Raw genomic sequence first — 21984 nt, forward strand, 5'->3', positions numbered from 1 at the left:
TATGACAAAAGACAAAGATGTTAACCACAGTTATGAGATGACTTTTGAGACTCTCATAGTGAGTTCTTGGATACTGTATTCCACAGTTGAAAACATCCAGTGTAACCATTATTTCGGAATGCCTGTTTGGATTTGCTGATTATCTTGAATTATCTGCTATATAAGGACCATCATTGGATGATATTAATACCCACCCCACCATTTTTTTGAAAGCCAAATCTGGAATATGCATTGATCAGTGGAATGATTATAAATAGCAGTGCTTTCTTGGGTGTATGACAATTTATTGTTCAATATTTGGTGGTACACCAGACGATGACACCATATACTGTACATTCACATTGAATCCAATTTTTATTCCTAACTGTGCAAACTTTATTAATACCTAATGGTATATACTGTATATAAAACATTGACTTATGATCTTGGTACATAAAAATGTCTACAGTTTGGTCATAAATTAAAATGTAGAAGAACCTTAAATTTATTGAATGATCTTTTTGAATGGACATGTCTTGCGGTGGTGTTTGTTTTGTATATTTATAGCATTATATAGTAGCAGACCATTGCAGTATTTATACAGTAAATCCTCTTTTTTCGATTGCTTGTGTAATGTTACTGGAGATTCTGGACAGGTGATGGATTTGTAGGCCTTAAGCTAGGTATTTTGCAATTTTAAAGCTTGACATGATTGGTATTCATTTACTCATTGTGGCATCATCTTTTATATTTTACCATAATTAGGTAAAATATAATGTTTGGTGCAAATCAAAGACAGCATTTCAGGAGAAGATCCCCATACAAACTGTGAAGCATGGTTGTGGAAATATAGAAGTTTGGAGTAGCTTTGCTGAATCAGGAGCTCGGAAGCTTGCACTAATAATGCTAAATACAAATAACGTTGAAGCTGCACTAGAAAGTGGACAGATGCGTACATATATTTTAAGATATATTGATTATGATTTTTAATACAGGAGTACCGCTTTTTGTATTAATTTATTTTTCATATCATCCCACAGGTTCATTATAGTCTGAATTACATGTAATTACCACACATAGAACCGGTCTAAGTAAGTACGTGCCCTATATAACATATAATAAATAGATAGACTTTTTAACCTTCCTCTTTTTCCCAATTTTTCCCTTCCCATCTGATTGGAATTTATAATTTCGTATGATGAAGGTCAGTACATCCACTGGCCTGCAGACGTTTATGTGCATGCTCTTCTTTGCATACATATGCAGGCCCCAGATTCATGCCTCTAGTTTCTTGTAAATATTAGACATGCACGTCTGTGCATACGTAATTTAGTACGGACTCCCCTGTATGTTGTTCTGTGTGTATGTATATATATATAATATTCCCCTGTCCAGGGTTGGTAGCCTTGTGTGTGTGTTCCTCTGAGTGAATATCTGTGCCCATAATGCCCATAATAATTTGTTTGCTGGTAGAATATCCTAGTGGCATTATATTATTTTATCTTATTATTTATTTTTTCCATAGTCTTTTAAAATCAGGAGATAATATACCTCTATAGAAAATAGTAATTTTTTTTTTTTTATAGATTTAAGTGTGTGCATGCTTTATATTCCACCCTTTTGAATATTAGTGTATATGTTCACTATTTCCTACAGTCTCTCTCTCTCTCTTTTTTGCTCTGTACTATGTTTCAATCAACAAACAGACTCTATAATATATCATAGCCCAAAACACCCCGCCTCTCATCTCATTTGAATCAGCCAAACCCAGTGACCTACTGATAAGGCGGTGCTATGATCTGATTGGCTCAACTATCCTGCCCCTTTTCCCTCTTATACCACATTCAAAATGGAGGATCGCTATGCCTGACGAAGGAACACGTAGGTTCTGAACACGTGCATGCCATTAGCATTATCCGATCGTGACAGCACGCCATTTAGTATCATCCGATCGTGACATTAGCATCATCACATCGTGACCCAGAACTCTGCAGACTAATGATTCTCATTGTGCCTTGCCTACTCTGATCTGTGACTCTGGAAGCCAAGACAAGAGCATACAGCCTGAGAGGATAATCTCCTGTGAAGCCCCGCTGCCCATCCTGCTGTCCATCCTGCTGTCCATTTGGATTTCTTTTATTATATGCCTGCTTACATCTTGCACAGAGTGAGTGCATTTTAAACTATAATTAAAAGCATGTTTTAAACTACTACACTCAGGTTGGCTCTGCTTGTTCTCTGTTTTTATATTTCTCTTAAAGGTTTTTCTACCCTTCAGCATGCTACCTCCTGCTTGTGTCAGTTACATCTCCCTGCGGCCACTCACCCAGGTTACAGACTTTAATCTTCCCAATACTTGAACTCACATCAGGAACCAGTCCTTTTTGAATGACCTTTTATTGACTTTTTACATTGTTTTAGTTGTGCCCCACTCACGGACAATTTTTAACCCCTTCCCCCCTTATCCCACATACAAAACAGCCTTGCTTATGTTTGATATCTCTAGCGCAACAAAAAAAAACTATTTTTTTACTGAACTAGAAAGTGATCTTCCAACATCATAACAATCCAAAACACATTTGAATCAAATCAAAAACAAATAAAAAAAAACATATGAAGGGTTGTGGACTGACCTAGTCAAAGCCTTGATTTGAATCGCATTGAACTGTTGTGGGGTGATTTAAAAGGACAGGTAAAAAAAAAAAAAAAAAACACAAACATGTTGCAACTGAAAAAAATTTGCATGGAGGAGTGGTCTTACTTTTTCCAAATGACTGCATTACATCTATTGATATTTTTGTTGAATAAATGATTGGAAAGTTTCTTGTGTTTTTATCCAAGTATACCACCTTTATATGTAGGCACTGTTTCAGTAAGGATCTAATGCATTGTATTTTAGTTAAAACTTTTTTTTACAATTTTGGGATGTACTTTTTCATATGACTTTTGGCCTGTTGAGCTAGTGCTCTTAGCTCCCCCTTCTCCTTGCTAAAAGTGCAATCTGAAAAAACAAACAAGGTTCTGTTCTTTGAAACCTTCAAATCTGCATATTTGGTTTTAAAGCAGCTGATTAAAGAGTTTCACTAGGCAATAGAAAACTCTCCACTTACTTCTAAAGTGGGCTGTTCAGTGATTTACATCTCAAAGCTCATTAACTTGTACAGGAGTGCTGTGGGCTGTGTGAAGTGGAGCCCAAATCTAAAATCAGCTGCGCAAAGACAGACTCATTGTGTGAAAAATGTATATAGAGGAAAACCTTTTTAAAGCGGGAGTCCGCCGGGACTCCGCGTTTTTTTTTTTTTAAAAGCCAGCAGCTACAAATACTGCAGCTGCTGACTTTTAAAATAGTGACACTTACCTGTCCAGCGCGCCAGCGATGTCGGCACCCGAAGCCAATCTGTAGATCGTTTCTCGGGTGCTGCCGCCGCCATCTTGGGTATGGGAATCAGGAAATGGAACCTTTCGGCTGCGCAATAAGGACGGTCCCCGCTGCCTCTGGGATCTGTGTGTTTTCCCAGCAGGCAGCGGGGCACTTGCGGAAAGGGGCGGGCACTTGCGGAAAGGGGCGTAATCTACGCCCCTTTCCACAGAGAGCTATCCCGGAAGTGGGTGCATTTACCTGGATTATCCAGGTAACTGCACCCCCCTCCCCCTGCAAGGTGCCAATTGTGGCGCCGGAGGGGGGGAGGATTCCGATGAGCGGAAGGTCCATTTTAGGGTGGACCTCCGCTTTAAGAGCACCTATCTCACAGATAATGATATTCACATAGGGGTAGCCACATAGGGCTAGCCTCAGTTCCAGTTCCTAGACCCAAAGCACAGGTCAGATCAAGCAGTCAAGAAAGTGAGGTCTGGGAATTCACCCAACGGTTATCAGGATGCAGCCTAATATCTGAGTTTCAGAATAGATCACCACTCCTCCCTTAGGAAATACAATTACATTATAAAACTGCAGCCAGGCTGCTTGCCTGGGAAGTATATAACTCAAAGGCTGCACATCAAACCCCCAACACAAGTACAAGGAGTCAAAACCGCCTCTTGAATTTGATATTAACTACATAATTGTAATTCTCCATACACTTCTTTACAGATATTTAATCCCTCTGAATTTTGATAAACCTGTCATGATATCTACCATGTATTGTGAATGATCTCATGGGCCTGTATAAAAAGTAGGTATTCTGACTATAATCAAACATTTACTGCAGGTAAATCTTCCCAGTACATTTGTTTTTGTTGGTGAAAGTCATTATCATAAGAAGTCTATGCTTTATAGCTGAATGTTATGAATGTCTAGGTCGGATATGAAAAGGATTTGCTTACACTTGCCATAGCTTTGACCTAGGTAAGGTAAAATGTAATAGATTCTTCAAAGTGTATTTTATATTTTGATAGACTTCAGATCAGTTTGGCTAGATATACAGCCTTAATTGGGAGAAAAGTGTGGCTGCCCTTGTGGAGTCTTTCTGATTAGGGATGAAGTTTGGGTCTGCCATGGATTCAAAGCAAACCCTGCCTTATCACTGTGTGTGGATCCATAAAACTACAGTAAATTTTCACAGCTATAGCCAATGAAACCGAATGCCCATCTTAGCCTTTAAACTTAGATCAGCTGGCATAGAAGGGCCAGTCAGGGTTTTGTCTAAGTAAGTCCCCCCCGCTATAAAAGGGTGGGTTCTCATTAGCCATTTTGACAATGTGATTTAACTGTGATAGGGAACACATAGATAGTGTGTCTTATAAAATGCAAAAGGACGGATCAATATAGGTCTTGTAGATGTGGCTGGTTTCTTAAAGTAGTCAACTCTTTCTGAATTTCCTATCAGCAAGAAAATACTGTGTATGTTGGAGAATATGGGGAAGGAAAGGCACTTTACATCTTAATACTTCCAATATCCTGCAACCTTTTTACAGCCTGTGCACATCCACATCCAGCTACTGTGGAAAAACTATTCATTATACTGGGTTCTGCTATTTTAATGATTTATTTAATTTACATTTTCTTATTTTCCTTTGCTGTCTATTCTTTTCACTTTTATATTTTGCCAATTTTTTTATAATGGATCCAGCTGGGGGCAACAGCCAGTGACAGTAATCCATAGGGGAACTATAGGGATCCCAAATGTGAGTATTGCATTGAAAGAATCAGTAATAGCAGTGACCTCCATCACTCCATTTCATGACTGTCTCCTGTTGCATGCCTTATATCTACAACTAAACGTATATCAATATCTGCAGTCACTGATCATCTGCTGTGGCATACCTGGAGTCTCTGACCATCTTCTGTAAAATTACATATACTTAATATTATGTGATGTCCACATTCATATGCAAGGCTCCCTATATGTAGTAAGGTTGCCACCACTGCTATAGAATGTATTGTTAGTATCAATTGTGAGTTCATTTTATTTATTCAGTATTTTACTTTGCTTGTTGATTAACAATAAATAATTCTATTCTGGAAACCTGTGAGTGTTTGTTCGTTCTCAGAACAGCCAGCACTTGGATTTAATCAGCATGCCCAGCTTCAGTTGGCTCTTTGTGCTCATATTCATTTTCCTTGCTGAGTCATCTGGCAGTAAGCTTATACGAATAGAGTTATTAAGCCAGAACTTATCAATCATGCAATGAAGCACATTGTCTTTTGTTGGCAATTTATGTCAGCTGCAGACCCGTGTACTACTTGTGCTGTACTGCTAACTTGGTTTTGATGGATGCTTGCTTTTATTTCAGGACACCTAAGAGGTATGAAGTGTTCTCATGTAAACACGATGCTTATTTCTACATAGGTTTATGCTACGTTTACATAAAACATTATACAGACAATGACAAAAAAATCTGAACAGCTGAATAAATATGGGCAACCAATTGTAATCAGTGCTTTCACAAATATTTACAGTGGTGGTGAAAATGTCTGCTAGCTATCCTTGATCTTTTTTTATTTCTGCCTGCTAAAGAAGAATTTAACTTTGTGTAATGCCAGCAATGATCTGGATGGCTGCTCAAACAGAAAGGGTGGACAATGGTTGCAATTGATATGATTTAACAGAGCAGTAATTAAAGCTAGTCAAAAAAGTGTTCCCTGCCTCAGTGATCGCAAGGGATATTTCAAACTTGGGTGATGTTAGTCCATACCTTCTTACCGGTAATGGAGACAAATATGTTGCCTTTTTACCTCTAACTAACCACTGGTTCTGCTGCTATCCGAACCACAGCTAACCACAGGAAACAGCATAATGAAACGTTTAACTTATTACTTTCCAATAATTACAGACAATCTAATGAAATAAAGAATATTTACAAATAGATATAGGAAAAATAGCATGATAAACAACAGGTATAAGACAATTTAGAAGCATTTTTTCTGAATTATCACCAGGTCAGTAGACCTGTCAGAAGCACCACATGTCAGTAGATGCAAAGCTATAAAAGTAACTGTTATAATAGTGACTTATGCCGCGTACACACGACCGGACTTTTCAACATCAAAGGTCCGACGGAACAATTCCGGCAGACCATTCGATCGTGTGTGAGCTGCAGCGGACTTTTGATTTGCAAAAATCCGACACACTTTAGAAATGGAACATGTTTCAAATTTTTACGCCGGAACTCCGCCGGACCCAGTTCCTACTGAGAAATCCGCTCGTGTGTATGCTAGTCCGACGGACAAAAACGGACGCGAGGGCAGCTATTGGCTACTGGCTATGAACTTCCTTATTCTAGTCCGGTTGTACGTCATCACGTTCGAATCCGTCGGACTTTGGTGTGATTGTGTGTGGCCAAGTCCGTTCATTCAGAAAGTCCGTCAGAACTCTGCCAGAACTCTGTCAGAACTCCGTCGAAAGTCTGTCGGACCTAGTCCCTCGAAAAGTCCGGTCGTGTGTACGTGGCATTAACGTTTAAAAACAATTGGCAAATTAATAATGAATTATATTTAAGTGTTTCCTAAGTATTAACTAAGTAGTTACCCAAAAATCAATCTATCTATATATTGTACCATGGCTCTAGAGGGAGCCAGAGAGATGGACAGGGAGGAAGTTAGATCTCCTTGTGGTCTGGCCAAAAAGAGTGGGTGGGTTCCCTGGTGACAACGCATATCAGGTTTTTGGTCAGGACTGAGAGTATTGGTGCTTGAAATGATTGGGCAATGCTGTTGGTGTTATACTTGATGTGCCTGCTAGTCAACATCTTCTGTTTTACTTGTGCCTTTACTCTGTCTCTTGAGATCTTGTTGCATTGCCTTTTTTGCTGAATGCTAGTTTCCCACAATATACATTGATTACATATATTTGTTTAGAACATTTTTGTTAAACTTTTTATTGTTATTTGCACAAAGCAATACCATGAATTAAATATATAGTTTGATAAAACTCTGGTCATGCAAGCATGGTTTTCAGTTAATCTAGTTTGAAGTGCTCTAGAGAGGAACAGATAATACTATCAATGTAAGATATTCCCTCAGTATTTTAAATTTATAAGTAATTATTTTTAAAGTCTTTGATGTGCCGTTTGGTCCTTGATCTCAAATATATGATCCCCACCCACCTCCTTGCAAATGATTAAAGGAACAGATGCACTTAAAGTAGAACTACAAAACTTTGAAATTACCTAGAGCAAAATTCTAAGTTAATCCAATCGCTCGTGTTAATCCATGCACTAAATATATTCTCAAGGTTTTTAGCTACATGGAGACATCTTCAAGAAAGTTAAAATTAAATCAAGGTTTGAAAATATGCTTTAAAGCAAGATATAACCTTAAATGTGTGACAGTTAAATTTGCAAGCGAGTCTCAGATGTGATTAACATTGATGTCTATAGTGTTCATTTTAGGACATTGAACATCACAAAATTTAAAACCACCTATATGATTGGCATTTATTAGCTGGAACGACATATTGCAGATCTGAGAAAGGATTAGTTAGCAGTTAGTGAGGAAAAATGAATGAGTGCAGGGTAATTAGTAATAAGCTATAATTGATGACTGTTGTCTACATGTACTGAGAGAAATCTGATGATAAATTCTGAATCATGATGAATGCTAAAGGAAATAATCTTCAAAGGACAAAGGGGGGTATTTACTAATTAAATCCACTTTGCACTACAAGTGCAAACTACAAGTGAAAAGTGCACTTGAAATTGCATTGAACTGTAGATCTGAGGTGGACATGCAAGGAATATAAACAAAACAGCATTTTAGCTTACACATGATTGGATAATAAAATCAGCAGAGCTTCCTCTCATTTCAGATCTACCCCTCAGATTTACAGCGACTGCACTTCCAAGTGCACTTTCAGTGCAATTTCAAGTGCACTTTGCACTTGTAGTGAAAAGCGGATTTGCCTTTCGTAAATAACCCCCACGGTGTTGTGGGATGAGGAAAGTGCATACAGGAAGTTTTATATTCCTTAAACATGACTCCTCTCACTTACCTTATCTAAGATACTCTTTTGCCTTTAATTCCTAGCCAGTTTAGTCAAAAAACACTCCCCAAAAGACTTTAGGTCTACAGATTCCAAACACTGCTGTCATTGCAAGAAGAGTATCTAGACTGTGTTCCATAGTGGGCTGACATGAAATCCAGTTGGCCACCGCCTCACTGTTAATTTTACATTTTTGGCACAGCTCCAGATGAGGCAGAGATACCAACTGGAAGCAGTCAGCCAATAACCTCCTTGGTCACAGAGGCACAGTACAAAATTTTGAAGTAAAAATTAGATACTGGTTGAATACACTATGCGGAATCTCTCTGCAGCATATACGTTTTTGGAGACTTTTTGTGATGAAAGAAGCACAGTCACCACATGGACGTAAAGTCACTCTTTAATTTAGCACTGTTCTAATACAAATATTCTTATACATTTGTTATTTTGCGGCTATATACTTACTGCTTGTAAATAAAAGGTATGCATATGCAGATTCCTCTTCATTATTATATTACTATCTCACTGCAACTACTATCTAAGGCAATATGTAACTATGCAAAAATTAAACAATAGGGCCATCAACACACATTTTCATTTGTTTTTATACTCATCTATGGGCTGCTTAAATCAATTGACTCCCTGACATTTCAAATGATAAAAAATACCCATAATGACTACAGTGATCTTTTGCCTAGACTAATCTACTTGGACCCAGTGTTTTTTTTTTTAATTAAGTACAAAGATTGCTGGACCAGCATGTCAGGTTAATAAATCACCCTCCTACGTAGATGTACAGCATGAAATATGTACGATATATGATTCCGACCTAGCTGTGTGAGTCAATAAACAGAAATGTTTACATACAGAAACATGAAAATGATGTAGTAAAAAAAAAAATCCACATTATTTTATATCTTACAAACAGCATGATATATACTTACAGGAATAGATACGCTTGGATTTCTCCAGCTAGCAGCAGCTGCACGTTCCCTTGTTTCCTAAATAAAAAATGTAATTTATTATTGTTGTTGTCACAATATGGTATTAGATAATCACTATTATTTCCATCACACCAGTTGTCCAAAAACATTAACGAATGAAAAAAAATTGAGAAATGTATTCATATTACTCTGTGCCAAAGCACCACATAAATGTCAACATTATAAAGGTTACCAATATCCCTAATGGATTTTAAGCTTCCATTTTGTGACTTGTGTTTGGAAAGGCAATCTTTGTCATGAATAAATTCAATGCTGGATCAAGGACAACAGGACCTTACTTGGGAAAAAAAATAATTATGCACCAACTGTCACAAGCTACTTGTTAGCTTGGCTGATGACTTTGATTAGTGCTTACAATACGGTAAAAATTGATAATGGAGTCTTGTTTTCATCTTTGGCTTGTTTGGAGCATAGCCTGGTTGTAAATTACAGGGCTAAAAGAGAACATCAAGCAGGTGCCTAAAATGTGTAATGAATAAAATCACAAGCAGCACATTCTGGAACAGATCAAAAAGATGCAACAAGGTTTCCCTTTAGAGCATACCAAGCAAATTGGTTCTTAAGTGTGAATGAGCCTAATCTAACCATCTTGTGATATAGAGAGAGAGGACAGACAGGCTATTTGTAGACAGCTTTACAGGGCATTAGTTGCACAACTTACTTACTGATTGCTTATATATTCTGCTTTCTGTAGCATGATTTTTTTCAAGGAAGTAAGAACAATCTCCGAAAAAGAGTTGTAATCATGATTTTGTGTGTTTGTGTATTTAATGATTTTACTTGTTTTTCTCTTTTTTTTGTTCCGCTAACCAATAAAATACATTTATCTGCCACACAAAATGACCCTGACATTGTTTGTGCATTACTAATTTGCAGAGACACTGTATATCTATATAGTTTCTTGTCCAGTATGACCACTAGGCTACTCCTATGAGTGAACTTAATGTACATCTGCAATGACAGTAACATGAAAATCATAATTTCCTGTCTTGTTGGTTTCAATTCTTTAGAGTCACAGATCCAGAACATCCATACACTTAACAAAAGTCAAAATATATTAGGACGGTATCTGACTATGTATTGAAATGAGAGCATTAGCATGACCGTAAAAAGACCAGCTGTGACAGGTTTACTTTAAAAAATTGTACTATCCTTATAATGCTTTTTTAGCTGAATGTTCTGGTAAATTTTATATAAAAAAAATTGTGTTTTATATTGTGTTATTTGTATAAAATGTATACATTTAAAAGAAAATATTTAAAACAGGATGCATCTATTTCATGCTGGTTCTGTATCACGTCATGATTTTCTAATAAGACTCCCTATGACTGGCTGTTCACTTTTTTTTCCAAAGCTGGCCATGCACTGATTAAAATTCAGCCAGTTAAGCAGGGACCAGCCAAATGTCAGTGTGTGTGGCCATCTTCAATCAACAGAAGTCGATCATTTGATCAGATATGTTGTCAAATTTTCCTCAGTCAGCAGCTGCAGCCAATCAGCCACATCTGCCGATCAGTGTATTCTGACAGCAGTGGGTTCTGCTGTCCTAATACAATGTCCTGATTTTGGGAATTCCTCCATTCAACATTTTTGTTAGAGTGGGGGAATCTGCTGCTTTTTTTTTTCATTCAACCTGATGGCTACAGTGTATGACCAGCTTTAGAGTCAGTTCACACCAGAATGTGTGTATCTGCAATTCCTGTGCATTTCCCTGCAGTTTTCAGGCTTTTAATTTGAATGGGCTGAAAATGCATCAGACGGCACAAAAAGTAATGCATGCACACATTTTCATCTGGTGCCCGGAAATGCACTGCATTTGTGATCTGTGTTTGGGGTGTCAATAACAATTTATTGGCACCCACAGCAGATTGCAAAAGCAGTGTGTTTTGAATGCGATGTGGGAAACCTGCATAGAATACGCCTTTCCTGCACCATTTTCTGGTCTGAACTGGCCCTTAGACAATGCCTTTTGAGTAAGCCCAAGTTCACACTGATCTGCGGGAATGAAGCCGTGCAAGTTCAGCTGAACTTGCAGGATTTCACCCCCACATGCCAGTCCCGATTTCAGCCACGAATTCAAAGATATCTGTGCAAAAACCTGTAAATGTAAATTGTAGCTGAAAATCGCAAAAAGTAGTACAGAAACTACTTTTTGAAATGCAAATGCAACATGGTGCCAGCGTGGTGCCATTGTCGTCAATTGATGCCGATTTGACATGTAAAATCGCACCAGTGTGAACCAGGGCTAAAACAGAGTGCTCAGGTCCTTCCTATGACTTATTCATTTGTGTATGTAATTTGAACTCTGACAATTCAATTCTTTTCTATTCCCAACATGGGGTATTTTCAGGAGAGTAAGAAAGTCAATAAAAATGAGGAAAATCAATCTACAACTCTACTTGCTGGTTGCAAGTGGTAAATATGAAATATTTCCATGCAATATTTTATATGTATCTGATTAACGTAAACATACATATTTTGCCATGAACATAAAGATATACTGAATACAATATTATACATAAACACTATTCACTCCCTTTAAAACATAAGTAACTCTCTTGTTATCACAGCACCAAAGTACTTAGGGCTCCTTGCTTCTGGTGAGAGCATGATAAGCAAGTGCTGGATGCAACATTTGTTATAATGTAATGCATTAGTACTATACACATATGCACATATGTTGGTGGATTACCTTAGAAGGAAACATTCCAAATGTTGGTAATAATTACTATTTTAATGCATTTGCGATGAACACAAATTCTGAGATCTTTAGCATTATTTACAGTTTATAGGTAACTTGTTGTCTTTTTGCCCATCAAAATGAAATTGTCCAGAGATTCACCCAATAAGTGCTAAAATATCAAGATTTGCCAAAGCTGTAGAAATGTTCAGTAGTTCATCTATTATTGGATGTACACTGACGAGGTGGATTAGGCCCAACTGTAGGCTTAAAAGAGAATCTAAGGTGATTTCTACTATCTTTGGATTAGCTGTTATCTTGTTCGGGTCCGTTCTGATTGTCAAGTCATTATGGCAGCTTTGGCAGATGGTGCTTGTGGGCAGATAGAGAACAGTTTAAAGATTCCAAACAAATGTATAGATTAGAAATATATTGTTTTAAAGCCAGATCCAATGTGCGTATTTATCCTACATGAAAGTTGTTACATTTTATCTAGCTATACAGACAATGCAGAAAAGTAAAGAAACAGATGTGTTCTAAATGCATATTTGTGGCGTTCTATTCAAGGATTATACTTTTCACTTAGCAAAGTGCACCAAAATTACCTTTGAACACCCAAACATGTGCAAAAGAACAATAAAAAAAGTCTATGCACATCCTTTTTTTTTTTTTTCTAAATTGTATTTTTATTGAGGAAAATTTTCACAATAAACATGTTCAAACATTTCTGGCGACAAGAGAGGATTGTTTGAAGCATGTTTCACTGACAAGTGTATAAGGGATAGGAAATAAAAAGTAAAATAAATAAATAAATAAATAAATAAATAAAATATAGGTAAAAATTTAAATCAAAAGGAAAGTAAAGAAAAATATACAATATGAATACATAGTGCATAAATGCGGGTTTAGACTAAAAGCCATTCATAACAAGTTGATTGTCTAACAGAATATGAACTTCGTCTATGTAGAACTTTTCTCAGGAGGTAAGGTGTAAGCTGGATATCTACCAGGCAAGGGGGACAGCAATGCAAGTAAATAAAGTTAGATACAATGGGGAGTAGGCATCGCAGAGGTGGCTGGGAGTATGTTAATGACAGGATGTCAAGGGGCTGGGTTATCTAAGAAGACAGCCCATAAGCCGAGGAGTCCCAAGGAGCCCAAATCTCGTTAAACCTGTCAATCCTATCCTCCACCATAGCCGTCATGTGCTCCATTCTGTGAATGTCATTGATACTTTGTATCAATTGAGATTGGTTTTGGGGGTTGGGTAGATAGCCAGTTAGAAGGTATTGCCCTTTTGGCTGCAAGTAGGATATAGGAGGCAAGTTTGTTTGCAGCCTTCCCCAGACAGAGGATAGGAAGACCTAGGAGAGGATGAATCGGATCTAATGGGATAGGGGTGGCAAGAATCTGTTGAAGCAACAATGATACCAAGGACCAGAATGGGATGATCAGATCACATTGCCAGAAGACGTGGTAGTGTGACCCTCTGGTTTTCCCACACCTCCAGCACATAGGAGAAAGAGTAGAATGACCTCCGGAGTCTTGTACCAAAACATTAAGACTTTGTATGCTGTCTCTCTCTCTGCTACAAATCTAGAGATTTTAGAGGTTGAGGACCAAATTTTAGACCACGGTGGGCCTGTAATTTGCTGATGCATTAGCTGTGACCATTTTTGCATGTAGGATTGAGGGTGAGCTGTGAGAGATGTCTGCCTCTGGAGTATTTGGTAAATGCTGGAGATGAGTTGTGCCTGATAGGGACCTTGCGAACAGATAAGTTCAAAGGGCGTCAGTTGGTGAGGGTAAGGATGGGAGAAAGTTTAGAGAAATAATGGGTGGGTTATTTGGAGATATGAGTACCTCAGATGGTCTGGGTTTTGGCTTTTAGATTGGAGGGCTGAAAAGGGTATAAGTTTACGTGTGACTGGATGGACAAAGTGGTGGAGTTGAAACAGTCCCTCCTTTGCCCACGGGAACATACAGAAATGCGAAAGACTGTCAGGGATTAAAGAGTACGTTAGAGGGGGGGCAAGGGGACGATAGGGCAAATTTGGAAAGGCAGGAGTGCCATAGCCTGAGTGTGAAAAGCATGGGGCCCAGTCAGAGGTCTTGAAGCCTGGGGTCTGACGCTGCCTCGGGTGACCACACTAGGGAGCAAGGATGGGTCGGGAAAAGGGAGTCCATCTCTATCTCCATCCAGCAGCTGGGGGGGTCTCAGACTGAACCATGACACCACCGTACGTAGGTGAGAAGCCAGGTAATATTTGTAGACGTCTGGAGCCCTCATACCACCTTGACCTTTAGGGGAGAAAATAATCGAGCTGGCCACTCTATGTGCCCCACCTTTCTAAATAAAGTTAAGGAACCACGCTTAAGTATTTTTATCTGAGCCATAGGGATGGGGACAGGGAGTGTTTTGAAAAAATATAATATTTTCGGCATGATTGACATCTTCAGCACATTAATCCTACCTATCCAGGACAACGGGAGAAGGTTCCATCGAGATAACATAGTATTGATGGACCTGAACAGTGGAAGATAGTTGGTCGAGTAAAGGGAAGGATAAGATGTCGTGAGTTGAATCCCAAGATATTTGAGGAATGATGTGCACCAGCGGTAGGGGTTAGGAGTTCCTCCAAAGGTAGGTGGAGGGGTAGAGCTTCAGTTTTAGCCATGTTGATCTTATAACCCGATAGGGAACTAAATTGAGATAGTAGAACATGTATGGAGGGGAGGGAAGTATGAGGTTTAGTCAGGGTGAGGAGGACATCGGCAGCAAATAAGGATAACTTATACTCCCTTTGACGCATGGGGACCCCTCTTATATAGGGATCTGATCTGATAGCTTCTGCCAGGGGTTCAAGGCATAGGATAAAGAGGAGTGGGGAGAGAGGGCAGCCTTGCCTAGTTCCATTTGACATGGGGAATGTTTGGGAAGTGAAAGAAGCTAGTCGGACCTGAGAAGAGGAGTTAGAATAGAGGGATTGTAAGGCTGAAAGGAAGGGACCCTGGTCCCTGTCCAATTTTGGTATGACCGTGATGTAGGAGTGGAGAAATTGTTGATGGGGGGTTTGCCTTGGAGGGGAGAATTATACAAGGTCACTAAGTGTGTTGACAGAATAGGGAGGAAGTGCTTATAGTAGGAGTAGGGGAGTCCGTCTGGGCCAGGTGCTTTGTGGGATGGAAGAGACTTGACGGTTCTAATTAGTTCTTCTGAGATGGGTGTATTTAATGTTTGCACATCTGAGTCTGATAGCTTGGGAAGTTTCAGGTCCGACATGAACTCCTCAAAAGCTGCCACGTCAAATGGGGGGTGGTGACTGGGGGAGAGACAGTTATAGAGTTTTTTATAGAATTCACCAAATACCCCGGTCATGGTCTGTGGGCAAAAAGTCTATGCGCAGTGAAAAAGGTCATAAGTGTGCAGTGCTACCTGCTTGGCAAATAAAATATATAACCGTTGAATCAATCAAATGCAAAGTGTTCAATATGCATTATATTAATATACAAGAAAATGAATTAAAGTGATCCCTGCTGTAAATTCATTAAACAGTCCACATTCAGTGAAAGTTCATATGCTCCAAAGTGCTCTGTGTTGAAATCAATATATGATCCACATTCAATGTAAATGAATAGGCTGTGATATAAGAGTGCAGAGTGCCTCTGTATGCATTAACCCAGTGCTCCAGGTGTCACACTCTGTGCTCTCCTCTAGGTGTTCTCAGTCACAATATGCATTCCAAGATTACGGAACCATCGGGACAAAAGTGACGTCAGCAAGCCCAGTCCAATGCGTTTGGTCACTCAATTGGTGTCAGAGTGACGAAGCGCATTGAGCGGGGCTTGCTGATGTCACCTCTGTCCTGATGGTTCCATATCATGGAATGCATATTGTTTGGATTTAAGCATTTGTAGCTCTGGAATGAGCAGTTTATATGCGAGTAGTTGCTTGTCATTTGTTTTTAAATTGATTTACATTATGGGTGCCTGGTCTATACTCTCTCAAACATGCACATAGAGTGGAGATGAGAAGTAAATACTAAATAAGAGGCTGACTAGATCTGCTATTTCTCACAAGGTGCAGATATAGTTCCAGTGAGTGAGGACGCATAGGAGGGGAGCACAGGGTGCGACAGCTGGGGTACTGGATTATTGCATACAGAGAGGAATGGGGATTACATATTGATTGTAACACGGAGCACTTTGAAGCATATGAACTTTCACTGAATGTGGACTGTTTAATGAATTTGCAGCACGGATCACTTTATTGCATGTTTTTGTATATTACTTTAATGCATATTTGAATGATGCAACTGATATATATTTTATATTCCATTCAGGTAGTGCCACACACTTATGACATTTTTTAATCTTTGATTAACCTGTCAGGATAATCATAGTGCAGGCAGTCACCTATAGTACACCCATGTATTGCTTAAAATGGTCTACTATCATACCATATACCATAGGGCAGGTTATTATTACTAACAATTTGCTAGTGGGTAGAGTTTTTTATCTTTAATGTGCTTATCTCCTAATTAAAAGTTGTTCTTTGTGTACATTGCCCACATTGCAGGCACAGTGCAATGTAAATTCTTGAAACACTCCTGGAATAAACAGGGGTTACATCATTAGTGGCCACCCAATGACTGAAGAAATAAATTAGTGAGCAGGGACACTGTTAGAAGAAGATGGCAGTGGTGGCAGATGGAGTAGGCAACACGGACTTTGCATTGCTGGTAAAAATGAACTGTGAAAACTTGCACATTATGCAAAATTGTTAAAAACAAATACATTTCAATGCAACAATTAGCATTAACAAATGATATGATTCTTGAAGGAACAGACAAACTTTTAAATAAATAAAAAATAAACTCTCAATTTGACAAAATTAATAAAAAAATCACTAAATTAATGTGATTTGTTTTATGTGGACAGTTAGAGTATCTGTGTTGCATTCTTAGTGCATACTGTACATGCTTTTCATTGTTGCCCTAGATTTACCTGCCCAAGCGTATTTCAAATATATAAGTGAAGCAGCAAGGCGATGCTGTATCTTTATTTCAGAGTTGATTATTTTGCAGGGATGGTATGGGCTACAAATGCATTTCAAAATGCATGTTTGGTAGAGCAAATATACCAATATAATTTAGAATATACAATACAGACAAGAAACTGTAATATTAGAGAGATTTGATGTGGAATTTGTTTGTACCCCATGTGGTTACAAAGGGTAAATAGAATGTTCACCTTGCAAGGGAAGTTGCACTTTTGCAAATGGAATTAGCCCAAGAGTGAAAGAGGTAAAGCTCTGCTGACTTCAATTTGGCATGATCATCATCCAATCACATGCAAGCAAAAATATGCTGTTTTTAGATTTTCCTTGCACATGATGTATTTTTTGCAAAGAGAAACGTCACCTCATTTACGAAGCTCCAGGGTAACTTGCCTTGCAAAGTGAACAGCCTACTTTCCTTTAATAAACCAACCCTAACATGTCCAGTGACTGGGGAAATTCTCTGGTGGCCCTTTACTACTAAGTATTTAGTATTTGCTGAACAAGACACTAAAAGGTCTTATTTTGTTACTGGTTTAGGATCATAAAAAAAAAATGCATTTATAGTAAAATATGGGTAAAAAGTGTAGCGCTAAAATAGAGGTGAGGTGTTAAGACCTTACAAACAAATATTTATAGGGAAAATTAATAAAGTGAAAAAATATATATATCTCAACCCTAAGCAACACACCATATGAATATTGCACAATTAGGGACTATAGCAGACCTCACGCGTTAATGAGTCCCAATAATTGAACTGCTTTTATCTGCTTTATATCCATCATTTGTATTTATACTATGTGGAGGCTTTTTTTCTCTTTTTGAAACCTGTACCAATACCACCATCTGGAGGGGATATACCTTGGAGTATCATGCTTGGAACCTTCCTTGATTTGATATTCACTACCGTTGTCTTCTTAGAGTTCGAGGATGGTTTTTCCCTGGAACCTGACCCTACTTTGCCAGCTTTACACTCTATAGATTCACCACCGTATGGTGAGTTGGGTCCACTATTTTGGGTAAGAGTACCTTTTTCTCTCCCCCATTTCTGGAAGATGGAGGCACTCCTGGGTGTATCTATACATTTGGTCACTGCATTGGTATTAGCATTATAGCTGCTGTGTCCATATTTTTTTGTGATTACATACACAGGACTGTGTGACTTCCTAGGTTATCACATTGCTTGGATTTTTTAACAATCATACTTGATATTGCTGATGTCTGACTACAAAAATATATTTTTTGTTATTTATTTGATGTTTATGTTTTATTGTATTTATTTATTTATTTATTTAATATATACATGATATTGTGATCTCAATCACTTATTTCACTTCACACCTTGATTGATAATTATGAGTGTTTGCAACTTCTTGTGACTCATTATCGCGTGAGGTCTGCTATACTCCCTAATTGTGCAATATTCATACGCTGTGTTGCTTAGGGTCGAGATATATATATATATATATATATATTTATTTTCACTTTATTCATTTTCCCTATAAATGGTATAAATATTTGTTTGTAAGGTTTTAACATCTCACATCTTTTTTAGCACTACACTTTTTACCCACATATTTACTCACAATCAGTCTTGTTGTTGTGTTGGCTGCTTTTACAATTCGGGTTGGCGCAGTATTTCACCACATCCATTTTTATTTACACTAAAATATTTGTAGTTTGCTTGTGTCTGTAAAGATTTTTTTTTAATCTAGGCCATTGTGTAGCTAGTCATACTGGACTTGTTTTGTAATGTTGAAGCTCATTTATCAATTATCCAAATTACTTTTTAAGTTCTAATGAATGACAGACACATATTCCAGTATTTACTGCCATATGGATAACGCAACGATCTAATTACCATGCAATGTGTCAAGTAAGATATTAATTGTCCAAAAACTTGGACAGACAGAAGTGAAAGTTTTAATAATCTTGTGTTTGCCTAAAATTATAAGCTATTATATTGGTGGGTCCAACATACCCAAGTCCAATTCATATATGTTATTGGTTGTTTTATGTAAAACCTATCCTTGCTCTTTACAATTATTTTCATTCAGACCCTAGAGATGAAAGTTGCATTGGGCAGAGGGGAGGAGATTTACTAAAACTGGAGCACTAGTGCAACTTTGCATTGTAGCCAATCAGCTTCTAACTTCAGCTTGTTCAATTAAGCTTTGACAATAAAACCTGGAAGCTTATTGGTTTCTGTGCAGAGCTGCATCAGATTTTGCAATCTCCAGTTTTAGTAAATCAACTCCAGTCTAAAGCCCCATACACACTATGAGATTATCTGCCAAGTTTTTCCTTCAGATTTACCAAAACCATGTAGTAGAAGAGCCTGCCTGATTGCATACACATTGAAACTCCTAAGGTTTGTCCTCATATTACATGGTTTTGGTAAATCTGAAGGAAAAACTCAGCAGAAAATCTGATAGTGTGTATGGGGCTTAACATGCTCCAGAACATGTCCATTATATATGTAATGTAGAAGTTTGTGCTTGCTTTGCTCTTTAATACATTTTAGGAATTAAGCGGATATAAGCTCTAACATAAGCCATTCTTATCGATATTAAAGTGACATTCTCAAAAGGATATTGGAAGAAAATGAAATTCTGTCTATCAGTTGAGAACAGGCTACATTTGGAGGGATAATTAAATCTTAAAAAATAACTGAATGTCTGGTCATAACTTTCAGATGAAACGTGTCAGATGCACAAATAGCTGATAAGGATGCCCACTTTTTTTACAGCAATAATATTATTAGATAAAGATCTATGCATAATAAATACAAACACACACGCACACTATATAAAATTGGGTTTAAAGAATATGTGCATACACTGCTGCATCCAAGAACCAAACCAAAAAACAATAATATTGTTTCAGGATTAACAATTTGTGTGAAGGCACTCATTTCTGGTAAAGCGTACATAAAGTAGATTCAATAACAAATATACGTTTTATAATTAATCTATGCTCCAGCATACAAAAAATTTTTTCCAGCTAAGTGGTGGTGTACCTAAAATTATATATGTTTTTATAGAGATATTTGGTATCTGTTTACATAAGCTACCACAGAGCTCATCCATTTATTTTAATGCATATTGTGATAATTAACATCCAAATGTATGTTACTTCATTTGATCCCGTCACTTCCTGTACTGAGGAAGATGGTCATCAGGAAAATTAGACAGGATCAATCTCCCCAGTAAGGTGCAGACAACAAAATAAATTTGACAGATGACTTGACAATTCTTTACTCCCTTCAATCCAACATATGATTTTGGCTTGACATACACTTTAACCACTTGCCGACCGCCGCACGACGATATACGTCGGCAGAATGGCACGGGCAGGCATATTGGCGTATATATAAGTCCATGCCTGCCCGCGGGTGGGGGGCCCGATCGGGCCCCCCCCCGGTGCCTGCGGCGGTCGGCATTCGTTCGGGAGAGATCAGGGATGAGGGGACGGCCATTCATTCATGGCCACCCCCTCGCGATCGCTCTCGACGAATGGAAATCCCCCGTGACATCACTTCCTCTCCTGTAATGTAAACACAGGAGAGGAAGTGATGTATTCTCTCCTCCGTGTCGGTATTTTCCGTTCCGACACGGAGGAGAGCGGATCGGTGAGTTGCACCAACACTCTACACACACAGTAGAACATGCCAGGCACACTCACACCCCCCCTTTACCCCCCGATCACCCCCCCAATTACCCCTGCCCCCCAGTCACAGTGACACCAATGTCATTTTTTTTTTTTTTTTTTTTTTTTTTGCATTGGTGTCATTTGTGACTGTAATAACTGTTAGGGCAGTTAGAGTTAGCCCCCTTTAGTTCTAATGTACCCCCCTAACCCCCCCAATAAAGGTTTAACCCCGTGATCACCCCCCGTCGCCAGTGTCACTAAGGCTGGGTTCACATTGCAGCGGTTTATGAGAACGAATGTGATTCGCACCGCACTGCAGTGCAAATCACATCCGATCTCTGTGCGATTCGAGTTCAGCCATTCGCCGCACCCGCCGCACCCGCCACACCCGCCGCACCCGCCGCAAATTCGCACGGGACCCTTTTTTTGGCCCGCAGCAGAATCGGATCGCATGGGTGTTCACACCATGCGATCCGAGTTTGCAGATCGCACTGCGATATGCGAACTGATCTGGGGGTGTCAGTAACATTTCACTGACACTCCCAGCAGTTCGCATAGGGCAGTGTGAACTGCCGCCGGGAGGCATGCGATGCGGGAACCCGCCGCGGATTCGCGGCGTTTCCGCATCGCTCCAGTGTGAACCCAGCCTAATAAGCGATCATTTTTCTGATCGCCGTATTAGTGTCACAGGTGACGCTAGTTAGGCAGGTAGGTATTTAGGTTCGCCGCAGCTTTTTATAGCGCCAGGGACCCCCATATACTACCGCATAAAGCCCCCTGATTGCCCCCTAGTTAACCCTTTCACCAGTGATCACCATATAACTGTTACAGGTGACGCTGGTTGGTTAGTTATTTTTTTATAGTTTCAGGGCACCCGCCATTTATTACCTAATAAAGGTTTAACCCCCTGATCACCCGGCGGGTGTCATTTGTGACTAATAACTGTTAGGGCAGTTAGGGTTAGCCCCCTTTAGTTCTAAGGTACCCCCCTAACCCCCCCAATAAAGGTTTAACCCCGTGATCACCCCCCGTCGCCAGTGTCACTAAGGCTGGGTTCAGATTGCAGCGGTTTGAGAACGGATGTGATTCGCACCGCACTGCAGTGCAAATCACATCCGATCTCTGTGCGATTCGAGTTCAGCCATTCGCCGCACCCGCCACACCCGCCGCACCCGCCGCAAATTCGCACGG

General features: G+C 39.0%; 1 protein-coding gene across 4 annotated transcripts in view; it reads right to left on the reverse strand.

The window, feature by feature from the left end:
- SYT1 (synaptotagmin 1) overlaps positions 1-21984 on the reverse strand; it is an 834437-nt gene that overhangs the window by 609718 nt on the left and 202735 nt on the right. For all 4 annotated transcript variants that reach the window (XM_077473911.1, XM_077473912.1, XM_077473913.1 and 1 more), the window contains exon 3: positions 9344-9400. The gene's annotated coding sequence lies outside the window, so the exon portion shown is untranslated. The remainder of the gene's footprint in view (positions 1-9343; positions 9401-21984) is intronic.

This window comes from Lithobates pipiens, unplaced genomic scaffold (genome assembly GCF_037356315.1).
Source record: "Lithobates pipiens isolate NorthernLeopardFrog02 unplaced genomic scaffold, aLitPip1_a1.2 Scaffold_8, whole genome shotgun sequence".
Lineage (NCBI taxonomy): Eukaryota > Metazoa > Chordata > Amphibia > Anura > Ranidae > Lithobates > Lithobates pipiens.